The sequence below is a fragment of the Rhinopithecus roxellana genome, chromosome 8 (assembly GCF_007565055.1).
Source record: "Rhinopithecus roxellana isolate Shanxi Qingling chromosome 8, ASM756505v1, whole genome shotgun sequence".
Taxonomy (NCBI): Eukaryota; Metazoa; Chordata; class Mammalia; order Primates; family Cercopithecidae; genus Rhinopithecus; species Rhinopithecus roxellana.
The window spans coordinates 36,880,085-36,892,725 of record NC_044556.1 but is presented as its reverse complement, the minus strand read 5'-3'; the positions used below and the strand labels follow the sequence as shown (position 1 = coordinate 36,892,725).

The 12,641-nt window shown below is 37.1% G+C and overlaps 1 protein-coding gene and 1 pseudogene across 2 annotated transcripts in view; one reads left to right on the top strand and one right to left on the bottom strand.

Moving 5' to 3' along the window:
• The window catches only part of TRIM33 (tripartite motif containing 33), a 119,726-nt gene that overhangs the window by 30,027 nt on the left and 77,058 nt on the right, over positions 1-12,641 (top strand). The window lies entirely within an intron of this gene.
• On the bottom strand, positions 11,346-12,405 carry LOC115899115 (annotated as a pseudogene).

Genomic DNA, 12,641 nt, shown 5'->3' with positions numbered 1-12,641 from the left:
ACTGTTCTCCTGTCTCAGCCTCCCGAGTAGCTGGGATTACAGGCATGTGCCACCACACCTGGCTAATTTTTGCATTTTTAGTAGAGACAGGGTTTCACCATGTTGGCCAGACTGGTCTCGAACTCCTGATCTCAGGTGATCCACCAAGAATCTTTTTTTTTCTGATGTTAATGTGACTACTCCAGCTGTCTTATGGCAACTGCTTTCATGATTTATCTTCTTTACTTTTACTTTAACTCTGTTTATATCTTTGAATCTAAAAATGTTTCTTTCAGAGGATACACAGTCGTATTTTGCTTTTTATTCAGTTTGACAATCTCTTCATTGGAGTGTTTTCAGTGATATAGTTGGATTTAGGTATGCCATTTTGCTAATTGTTTTCTGTGTGTCATGTCATTTTTGTTCTTTTCCTTCACTGAGACTTTTGTGTTAACCAATATTTTTAGTGTGCCTTAAAATTTTCTTTTAGTTTTTGTTTTAGTTGTAACTCTTGCAATTATGGTATATCTTTAACACCACAATTCACTTCAGGGCAATACTGCCTTCATTTTGTTAAAATATAGCAACTTTGTTCCACTGTAGCTCCATTTCTATCTTTTGTACTGTTATTGTCATAATTGTTACATTTATATAGTCTGGTTTTATTTCCTGTCATCCTGGCAGACTTCTTTTAGAATATTTTGTGGTACAAATATGCTAAGTGTGACATTCTCTCAAATTTTGTTTACCTGTGGCTGTCTTTATTTTGCCTTCATTTTTGAAGGATATTTTTGTTGCATATACAATTCTTGGTTTATAATCTGTACTTTGAATATGTCATTTTATTGCTTCCTGGCCTCCATATTTTTAATGAAAAGTCAGATGTTGATGGTATTGGTTCCCTTGACGAATTGTTTTTCTCCTGGTTTTCAGCAGTTTGACTGTGATGTGTTTGGTTTGATTCATTTTGTGTTTGTTTGTGGTTCTCTCCCCTTTTTGAATCTGCAGATTAATGTATTATCATCAGGTTTTGACATTTTCCACCATTATTTCTTCAAACATTTTTTCTATTTCTGTACTCTTCTGTAATTTTTATTACATTTATGTTGGGTAGTTGACATTGTTCTGCTGGTTTCTGAGGATCTGTTCTTTTCTTGTTAGTCTTTTTTCCTCTCTGATTTTTTTGATTGGATTGAAATTAAATTTTAATTCATCCATCTAGAAGTTCACTCAAGTCTTTTTTTTTTTTTTTTTTTTTTTTTGAGATAGAGTTTCACTCTTGTTGCCCGGGCTGGAGTGCAATGGTGCAACCTTGGCTCACCTCTAACCTCTGCCTCCCAGGTTCCAGCAATTCTCCTGCCTCAGCCTCTGGAGTAGCTGGGATTACAGGTGCCCACCACCACGCCTGACTAATTTTTTGTATTTTTAGTAGAGGCAGAGTTTCACATGTTGGCCAGGCTGGTCTCGAACTCCTGACCTCAGGCGATCCACCTACCTTGGCTTCCCAAAGTGCTGGGATTACAGGAGTGAACCACCATACCCAGCCTTAAGTGTATTATTGAAGCCAAGATATGTACTGAATTTTTTATTTTGCATGTACTTTTAATCTGTGTGACATTCTCTCAAATTTTGTTTTTTGGTTTTATAGTTCGCTCTTGAGACTTCTTATTTGTTGAGGCTTTGCCATAGTATTTTATTGTTTGAACACTTGTTCCTTTTTATTCTTTGAAAATATTTATAATAGCTGCTTTGAAGTCTTTGTTTTTATTCTCACTTGGCCTTTAGTTTTTTTAGGGCTTTCTTGTGTCTCCATTTGGTATGCGCAGTGTCCCAATTAGCCATATCTGTATAGACAGTTGATCTTAGCCCTTCTGTGACTCTCTAATTTCAAGTTTCTTTGTATTAATGTGGTTAGTCCTCTGCTTGCTCTGTGACCCCAACCCAGGTATAGCAAAACCTGTTCTTTCCAAACAGATACCAGTTTATAGCTGGCAGATCTCATGTTTTCGCATTCACCTCTCTCCCCAGTTGATGCTGCCATGTATGACAGCAAAGTTGCTGTTTTTGTGGTCAGCCCAATTCTAGTAAAACTACTGATTTTTTAGACCAGACTTCTGGAGAGAATGGGAATCCTCAGGCAAGAGGGCCCTCAAACAAGAGGGCCAGTGCCTTTCATTGCTTTTACCTGAAACTTTAGCAGTTTTTGTAGAATAAGTGTGTCTCATTTTGCATGTCTCATTTGATTCCCAGTGGTCTGAATTAGTTGTTTGCCTTTTTTTCTTTTTGACAGTTTTGTACAGTTTTATACTTTTGTCTTTGAAGAGAGGATTTGCTTTCCATTGTGCCATTATTGGAAGTGGGGCAGCTATTAATTTTTTCTTTTGTACCTTCATTTTGTTGTAAACTTATCTTTTAAATTTCAGTAGTCTTAAAAAGTAAGTGACATCTCAGGTATTCTGCGTTTTCTAGAACTGCTATGTCCTGTACCATAGCAACTAGTCACTGGTGGTGATTTAATTTTTAGTTATCTAAAATGAAATTTTAAAATTTAGTTGGTTGGTTCCACCAGCCATTTTCCAAGTGCTCAGTGGCCAGTGTTGTATTGAGTACTGCATTGAACAGTGCACATACAGCACTTATCCATTATTGCAGAAAATTCTGTTACACAGTGGTACTCTAAAATCTTTGAGACAAATAGTAACTTGTAATAATAGCTTATATTTTCTGAGTACTTATGTGTGTCACGTTTTATGTGTATAAACATGTGATCTTCCCAGCAACCTTTGAGGTAGGTACTATTATCCCTGTTTTGCAAATGGGAAACTAAGAGTCAAAGATTAAGGAATTAATACAAAGCTTAAGGAATTAACAGCTTTGAAGGGGTTGAGATTTAAATCTGTGTAGTCTGGCTCCAGAATCTGTGCCATTAATAATTTTGTATATTGCCTCTTTGATAAATGATGCCTGATTTCTGACTTGACTAGAGAAGCTTTTTTTTTTTTTTTTTTTTTTTAAAGGTTTTGGTAGCTTTAAATGCTGTTTAATGTTTTGGTAAATGATTCTTTTCGTATTTAAGTTGTTTGCTTCTCTTTTTTAGTGTTCTTACTAAAAATGTCTGAATTTTATCATATGCCACTTTAACATTGTTTATATAACCATATAGTTATCTCCTTCAGTTGTTTTGGTATGATTGTTTTGTTAAATTTCTTTCCGTTGAATAATCTTTGCATTCCTGGTAAACCTTAATTGATCATAATTTTTTTTGACAGATTGACAGAATGTTTGCTAATATTTCATTTAGAAAATGTAGAGTCAATATGCTAGAGTGGTCTGCAGTTTTCTTCTTTTGCATTGTCTTTGGTAGGTTTTAACAGTAAATCAATGTTGGACTATATAAAATGAATTCGGATTTTCACTCTTTTGTTCTAGATTGGTTCAAATAATAATGGAATGCTGGTTTGTTCTTTAAGCATTACTGTCCTGTATAACTATCTGGATTTTGTATTTTTTTTTAAATGGCAACTTCTAATCTTTGTATGCTAATATGTCTATTCAAGTTTAATTTTTGTTTTGCTTTTGATGAATCATATTTTACTAGAAAATTGTCCATTTTTGCTAGATTTTAATATTGCTTGCTTTAGAATTACATGGAATATTTTCTGATATAGGCTTAGTAATCTTTTAAAATTTTTTTGCTTTCTCCATTTTCATTCTGACTTCTGTATGTTTTTTTCTTCTTCATTATACTCCTAAAGATTTATTTTACTTTTTTCTCAAAAAATTATTTTTAGGTTATCAGTTTTGTTTTCAGTAATGCGTATATTTCAGCTTTTATATTTAATTCTGTGCTCATACTTTTTTTTTTTAATTTGTCAAGGAAAGAACTAAGTTTTATTAGTTTTATTTTTAAACATTTAAAGCTACAGATAGAAATAATAGAGTTGAGTATGAACTGTCTCTGCTGCATTTTTTTCTAGATAGCTTGTAATTTTAGTTTGGATTTCCAGCTGGAATCCATTTTTATTTTGGGTTGTATGTAGTGATGTTTTTATTCACTTTCACTTTGTAAAGTTTTAAACTTTTACAGGATGGACTGTAAAAATCAGTATCTTTTTAATTGAGAAGTTTTTTTTTTTCTTGTTTTTGGTAGCCGAATACAAGATCAAATTTTTAAGTATTTCACAGACATACCCAAAAATGTATATATTCCAGGAATATATAATAAATAGCTCTTCAATTATTTTATCTGATATTAGAATAGGCACTCCTGCTTTTTTTTTTTTTTTTTTTTTGAGGTGGAATTTTCGCTCCTTTTGCCCAGGCTGGAGTACAGTGGTGGGATCTCAGCTCACCACAACCTCCACCTCCTGGGTTCGAGCAGTTCTCCTGCCTCAGCCTCCTGAGTAGCTGGGATTACAGGCATGCGCCACCACACCCAGCTAATTTTTTTATTTTTAGTAGAGATGCAGTTTCTCCATGTTGGTCAGGCTGGTCTTGAACTCCCTACCTCAGGTGATCTGCCCGCCTTGGCCTCCCAAAGTGCTGGGATTACAGGCATGAGCCACTGCCTCTGGCCTTTTTTTTTTGTAAATAGAGACAAGGTCTTGCTCAGTTGCCCAGGCTACAGTAGAGTGGCATGATCATAGCTCACTGCAGCCTTGAACTCCTGGGCTCAAGCAGTCCTCCTGCTTCAGCCTCTTAAGTAGCTGGGCCTGCAGGCAAATACCACCACATCTGGCTTAATTTTTTTTTTTTTTATTTGTAGAAATAGCTTGTTGTGTCACCCAGGCTAGTTTTGAACTCCTGGCCTCAACTGATCCTCCCACCTCAGCCCAGAGTGCTGGGATTAGAGGTGTGAGCCATCGCACCGAGACTCCAGCTCTTACGTAATTACTGTTTCCATGATTTGACTTTCTGTCTTTTTTCTTTCATCCTGTATGTGTCTTTGATTTACCGTGTGTTTCTGTGGTGCAGTGATGTATGCCTGTAATCCCAGCACTTTGGGAGGTTGAAGCGGAAGGATTGCTTGAGGCCAGGAGATTGAGACCCGCCTGGGTGACATAGTGAGACCCTACACAAATTTTAAGCAAATTAATCGAGTGTGATGGTGTATGCCTGTAGTCCTAACTACTTGGGAGGATGAGGCAGGAGGAATGCATAAGCCCAGGAGGTTGAGGCTGCAGTGAGCTATGATTGTGCTGCTGCACTCCAGCCTGGGCTACAGAGACTATATCTGGAAAAAATAAAGTGTGTCTCTGGCAAACAGTATATAGTTAATTTTATCTGCTCTTTATTTTCATTGGGGTGCTTAATTCATTCTCATTTACTATTGTTATTGATATGGTTAGATCTATGGTGATTGTTTTGCTCTTTGTTTTCTGTATAGCTCATGTATTTATTGTTGTTCATTGGTTCCTCCTTATGTTAGATATGAGTTCTAAATTTCTCTTCAAAGAATCAATATGTCAGTATGTTCAATTCTTTGCCTTCTACTTTTAAACTTCCTCGTAAAGCAATCTTTTTCGATCATGTGCTCCACCCTGACTCATTCCAATTACCTGCTCCACCCTGACTCATTCTGATTACCTGCTCCGCCTTGACTCATTCTCTACCATGATTCATTCCGATTTCCTGCTCTGCCATAACCATTTTTCCTGCCAAATCACTCACCCCGTCACTCTCTCTGAATTAGCCAATTGGAATTAGTTTAGCTTTTGTGGTCTAACCCTAGCCAATAGGGGAACGACACAGCAGCAGGGGCCATGTGCATCAGGAATAAGAACACCTTCCCCTCCCTTGTCCAGGTGTGCACTCACCATTGCTCCGTCAGTGAGGGCGCACCCTTCTATAGCAGTAAATCACTTTGCTTAGAAGAAGAAAAAAAAATTTCGTATTCGAGTGCTATTTATTTTGTGGCACCGAAACTTTATTTTTAACACTTATTTGCCTTCTTTTGCGTTATATACCTGTTTTCTGGTGTATAATTTTAACTGCTTCATTGATGTTTTCTCTATGATTTTTGAGTTAATTTCTTAGTGATTACAGTATGCATATTAATTTATCACATTCTACTTCAACTTGACTTCAATAAAACCCAGAACCTTTGCTCCAGTGTGGCTCTCTTCCTTCCCCCACCCCCGCCCTTTTGTGATTGTTATGTATGTTACATCTATGTGTTATAAACTCAGCAATACTGTGCTGGAGTTACAGTTCTATATACTTTTATTGTTTTTGAAGAAGTTAAGAGAAGAAAGGAAAAATATATTTATAGAATTTCTTATATTAGTCTGCATTTATTTACCATTTCTAGTACTCTTTAATTGCTGTGGATTCCAGTTATGGTTTGGTGGCATGTCCTTGTTCTGTCTAATATACCTCCATTCCTTCTCCTGTTCTTTCTGCTATTATTGTCTGAAGCAACTTTCTTTTAAATAAGGAAAGTGAAAAAGTAGGTTTGTATGTGTTAGACATTTACTTATATGGTTAGCCTTCTTTATAGGCATTTGATATGATCTTTGATGTCACTTTTAAATCTGGAGAACTTTCATTAGGGTTTTTTGTAAGGCAGGTTGAGTAGCAATGAATTCTCCCAGTTTGTGTTTATCTGAATATGTCTTTATTTAATTTTCATTTTTGCAGGTTAGTTTTGATGGATATAGAATTCTTGGTTGGCAGTGTTTTCTTTGTTTTATTTTTTTCTTTCATTTTTAATTGGTTTCCACTTAGGCCAAGTTACCAAAGTTCTTAAATTGATACAGGAAGAATTTTAAAAACTACTTTGAATTATGTCGTTCTACTTGTTAAATATGAGTTCTAAATTTCGCTTTGAAGAATCAATGTCAGTATGTTCAATTCTTTGCCTTCTACTTTTAAACTTCCTCGTAAAACAACTTTTTTCAATCACCTGCTCCACCCTGACTCATTCCAATTACCTGCTCCACCCTAGCTCATTCCAATCACCTGCTCCACCCTAACTCATTCTGATTACCTGCTCCACCCTGACTCATTCCAATCACCTGTTCCACCCTGACTCATTCCGATTACCTGCTCCACCCTGACTCATTCCAATCACCTGTTCCACCCTGACTCATTCCGATTACCTGCTCCGCCCTAACTCATTCTCCATCCTGACTCATTCCGATTTCCTGCTCTGCCATAACCATTTTTCCTGCCAAACCTCTCACCCCGTCACTCTCTTTAAATTAGCCAATCAGAATTAGTTTAGCCTTTGCAGTCTAACCCTAGCCAGTAGGGGAATGACACAGCAGTAGGGGCCACCTGCATCAGGAATAAGAACACCTTCCTCTCTCTTGTCCAGGTGTGCACTCACCATTGCTCCATCTGTGAGGGTGTACCCTTCTATAAAAGTATATTGCCTAGCTGAGGAAAAAAGAATTTTTTTTGTTTGTTTTTTTTTGAGACGGAATCTCGCTCTGTCACCCAGACTAGAGTGCAGTGGCGTGATCTCGGCTCACTGCAGGCTCCGCCTCCCGGGTTCATGCCATTCTCCTGCCTCAGCCTCCTGAGTACTGGGACTACAGGCGTCTGCCACCATGCCCGACTAATTTTTTGTATTGTTAGTAGAGATGGGGTTTCACCCTGTTAGCTGGGATGGTCTCGATCGCCTGACCTCGTGATTCACCCGCCTCAGCCTCCCAAAAAAATAAAAAGAAATTTTATATTCGAATGCTATGTCTTTTTTGGCACCAAAACTTCATTTATAACACACTGCCTTCTGAATTTTTTTTTGTTTGTTTCTGCTCAACTCGTTGTTAATCATACTGTTCCCATGAGTTATTTTTCTCTACTCGTCCCATGTCATGAGTTATTTTTCTCTACTCGTCAAAATTTTCTTGTCTTTGACTTTTAACAGTTTAATTGTAACTGTGTATATCTTTAAAGTTAAGTTCATGCTTGTGAATTTTTATAAGAGCCACAAAGGCCAAATATTTTCCTCTGTGTTTTGTTTTTGTTTTTGTTTTCATTTTTAAGACAGGCTCTCATTGTGTGCCCCAGTGGCCCAATCACTGCTTACTGCAGCTTGACCTCCCAGCCTCAGGTGATCCTCCCACCTTAGCCTCCTGAGTAGCTGGGATTACAGGCAGGCGCCACCATGCCTGGCTAATTTTTATTTTTGTAGAGATAGGGTCTCACCATGTTGCCCAGGCTGGTCTCAAACTCCTAGACTAAAGCAAGCTGCCCACTTCTGGCTCCCAAAGTGTTGGGATTACAGGTGTGAGCCACGGCACCTGGCCACCTCTGTATTTTGTTTTCAATTACTTTATTAGGAAATGAGATACACTGTTATATAATATTTTGTATTTTGATAATTCTTAAAAATTCCACTTGAAAAATATTCTGCTTGAACCACAATATTGTTCCTTAATTAGCAATCATTTCACTTTGGGAAACTGGTCATTTTAAAAATTTTATTTCTTAGAATTATTTGGATTATGCTCATAGATGTTGTCAGTAAAATATTTAATTTTTGGAATTTAAGAAAATTGCAGCCAGGTTACATGATTAATGTGAACATAGGAAAACAAAATACTTTTATGTTTCTAAGTTTAAAAATTTTATTCATATATTCAGTGTTTGGGATGCGTAAGTGTTCACATTTTAGGAAGGCAAGATGGTACTTAAGCTTCCAGCATGGTCTGTGGTCGTACCCTATAATCAAATGCCTTAATATTTCTGCATCAGTATTTACACTAAATAGGGTAACTAAAGATATATATAGCTTTATGCCAGTTCAGGTCAGGTTTTTTTCACTAAATGTGTTTTGTAGCTAAACATAACATAATTTTCTGTATTTCAAAAACTGGGTAAGAAAATGTGAGCTTGACAACCATTAAATTTTTTATAAAATAACATGTTTTCCATTTTTGTTTTGCTTTTAGTTTGTGGCTACTATCCTGCATAAATTGCATAATTTGTTTTGACAATTTGTGGACTTTGTCCTTCATTGTTAGACAGTATTCCCATTAGTCCTATTTAATGCTTTTTAAACTTTTACTTAGGTTTATCTAATGCTAATATTCTTCTTGTTTTTTTGTTTGTTTTGCCTTTTCGTTTTGTTTTGTTATTTGCATTTGCTGCTGTATATTTGTTTATCCCTTTTCAGTCCTTTTCTTTTTTTCATGTTTCATATGAAACATTATGTCTAAGTTTCATTAGTAACAGACTACTAATTTGCTTCTTAGGATTGCCATTCTTCAGGTCTTTAATTTTTTTTAATGTGGAAATTGTGTTTATTTAAATCTAGCAGGGCACTTTTTTTTTTTTTTTAAAAGACAGAATCTCTCTCTGTGTCGCCAGGCTGGAGTGCAGTGGCATGATCTTGGCTCACTGCAGTCTCCTGCCTCAGCCTCCCAACTAGCTGGGATTACAGGCGTGTGCCACCACACCCAGCTAATTTTTGTATTTTTAATAGAGACGAGGTTTCACCTTATTGGCCGGGATGGTCTTGATCTCTTGACTTCGTGATCTGTCCACCTTGGCTTTCCAAAGTGCTGAGATTACAGGTGGGAGCCACTGTGCCCAGTCTGCTTTTCTTTCTTATCATTCATATGCTCACTGGACTATCACTTTTAATTTCCTTCAAGAACTTTCCAGGCCGGGCACAGTGACTCATGCCTGTAGCCCCAACACTTTGCGAGGCCTATGCGTGAATATTGCTTGGGCCCAGGAGTTCTAGAACAGCCTGGACAATAATATGAGACCCTGTCTTTACCAAAAAAAAATAAAAAAAGTAGCTGGGCATGGTGGCATGAGCCTGTGGTGCCTGCTACATGGGAGGCTAAGGTAGGAATCACTTGAGCCCAGGAAGTTGAAGCTTCAGCAAGCAGTGTTCATGCCATTGCACTCCAGCCTGGGTGATAGAGCAAGACCCTGTCTCAAACAAAACAAAACAAAAACTTTTCCTTTGCATTCACAACTAGGCTAACTGGCACAAGAGTCCTAGCATTTGCTCGTTGTAGCTTTTGACATGCCTTCTCACTAAGGTTAATAATTTCTAGTTTTTTAAAATTTAATGTGGGAGATATTTGACGTTGTTGTTGTTGTTGTTATTGACCAAGTCCTGCTGAATCGAGTCTTCCTTTCAGTTGGACACTTTGAGGCCATTGTAGGGTTATTAATTGGCCTAATTTCAATATTGTTGGGTCTCAGACAGTAGGGGAGCCTGAGAGAGGGAGAGAGACAGGGAATGGCCAATCAGTGAAACAGTCAGAATACATTTATTGATTAAGTTTGCTGTTTTTGTTGGGCGCAGTTTGTGGGACCTCAAAACAATTACAGTAGTAACATGTAGGATCGGAAATCACAGGTCACCAAAATAGATAAATAATAATTTATAAGTTAGGAATATTGCAAAAATTAACAAAATATAACAGAAAGACGCACAGTGAGCACACATTGTAGGAAAAATGGTGTCTACTAATTTGGTTAATGCAGGGTTGCCGAAACCTTCAATTTATGAAAACTCAGTATCTGTGAAGCGATATAAAGCTAAATGCAGTAAAACAAGGTATTCCTGTATATCTTCAAGAATATAAGAAGCCCTAAGAATACCAACAAGTTTTATGATAATAGATATTAGTTATTATATTAGTTTATTATAACAGATATTAGTGTTCTTCGTATACGATTGTAGGTGCATATATGTAGCCATATATGACTATGACTATGACTTCACCTTAAGCCAGCGTCATTCTTAAGTGATAAAATTAACTTTGGAAATACTTACTGACATTATCTAAATATGTGTTACTCTGTGATACTATTTTATAGGATTTAAGCCATTTTTATTATAAATTATTTTAGTTACTTTCTGTATCATATCTCCAAGTTTTCCCTGTATAAAGCAGCATTCTTTATTCTCCCATTATTGACAGGTCATTTTGTCTCTTTTGTTCATTGCCAAGTTTTTTGTAAGAATGGGCAACATACTCAGCATTTCACATCTTCAGCTCCCCATACTCATGCTAATGTCTGTCTGCCACTACCTCCATTGCTATAAAATTTCTTTAGTAAAGATCAGTGACCTGTTGCTCCAGAACATAGTTATTATTTTTTGCCATCATTCCTTTCAGCAAATACATATTGCTTTCTAGATCCCTATTTTTTAAATTTAATTTTCTTGCACTGTTATAAGAACTAATTTATCTTACAGATGCCAATGAACAACTTTGAAAAACACGTCCTTACCCCATATCACATCTCTCAGAGAGAGAAGAGGCAGTGATTATGTCGACAGTTTGAACAGCGGCATCTTGCAAGAATTTCAGACCAACCGACCACTCATCAAAGAATTTGGCAGTTTTTTAATCTTGGTTTTTAATACAACAGTGTATCCATTCTGAAGACAAACCTGTCCCGCCACATCTCCGCAACACACATTGTAAAATTAGTGATTAGCAAATTAGTTAACTTTGGCACAGAGCAGTGCTTGCTTGCCTGTGACAACCTGGAAACTGGTTTTGTACTTGCAACAGAATATCAACAATAAGTTGCTCACTGTAAGAAGCAGAGTTGAGTCTCCTGCAGGTTTGTGTCGGGTGATCAGCATGTATGAAAAGTAAAGTATTCCTCGATATATCTTCTGAATACTTCTTCTGTTTCTGTGGGAATCTTCTTTGATTACAGGTTGGTTATTACCATCTGTAGAACCACTGGTACCCAAGTTCAGCCAACAAAATTGCAAGATGTTTTGGGCTGATGATGTAATAGTTTACAGGTATCTGTAAAGTTGACAAAATAAGTTTTCTTGGTTCCTACTCAAATGACCTGTGGAGGTTTGAAGACAAATTTCCTTTTCAGCAACCATATCTGGATTATTTTCCCTTATGGTGTTGAACACTCACTTCAGTAGCTCCTTATGTGTATCTGAGACTGCCCTAGCAGGGCCTGTATGATTACTGAATGAGATACCGTCATAGTTTTTGCTATCTTCATCTTCTGGAATTTTGTCTTTCTCTAGTATTTCATCCTTATCTGGGAACTTGACATTCTTCTTTTTCTTCTTTTTATTGCCAAGCGTAATATTAAGGTCATACTCTGGTTCAGCTGGTTCTTGAACATCTTTTCAATCTTAAGATCCTTTACACCTTCTTCAGCTTCATCAACATCAAATATCTTTTTTGTTTTTTTTCTTTTTTTTCTTTTGATTAAAGAAGTTCAAGTCATCTAGATCATCAGAAGCAGCTTTTTCCCTAGTGTTCTCTTCATCAGCTTCCAATTCTTTGTCCCCAGTTGGCTCTGGCTCCGCTTGTTTTGTTTCTAAGGGCTGGGTTTCCTCTGTTTGGGTATCCCCTTCCTCCTCTAACTAAAGAACTGCTGCTGCTGATTTTTCTTCTTGCTCATAGTAGGATCAAAAATCATCTCATCCCCAGACATGGCTGCAGCTCGAATGGGCTAGGCACAGACAGGAAGTCAGACAGATCGGCCCCAGGCCCCAGCAGCAGCACTGCTCCTGCTGTTACCTCTCCCACCACTCTACTCTCTAGGCCCTTATTAATGTGTGCACATAGGGTGGGAATGGAGATGAGTAAGTGATAGGTGCATGGTGGAGAGAGGAACTAGACTTAGGCAGGGTTATACTTCTCCAGTTTGAGGCTTTTGGCACCACTTGTTTCCCTCCAGTTTCTTTTTCCTATTCTTTG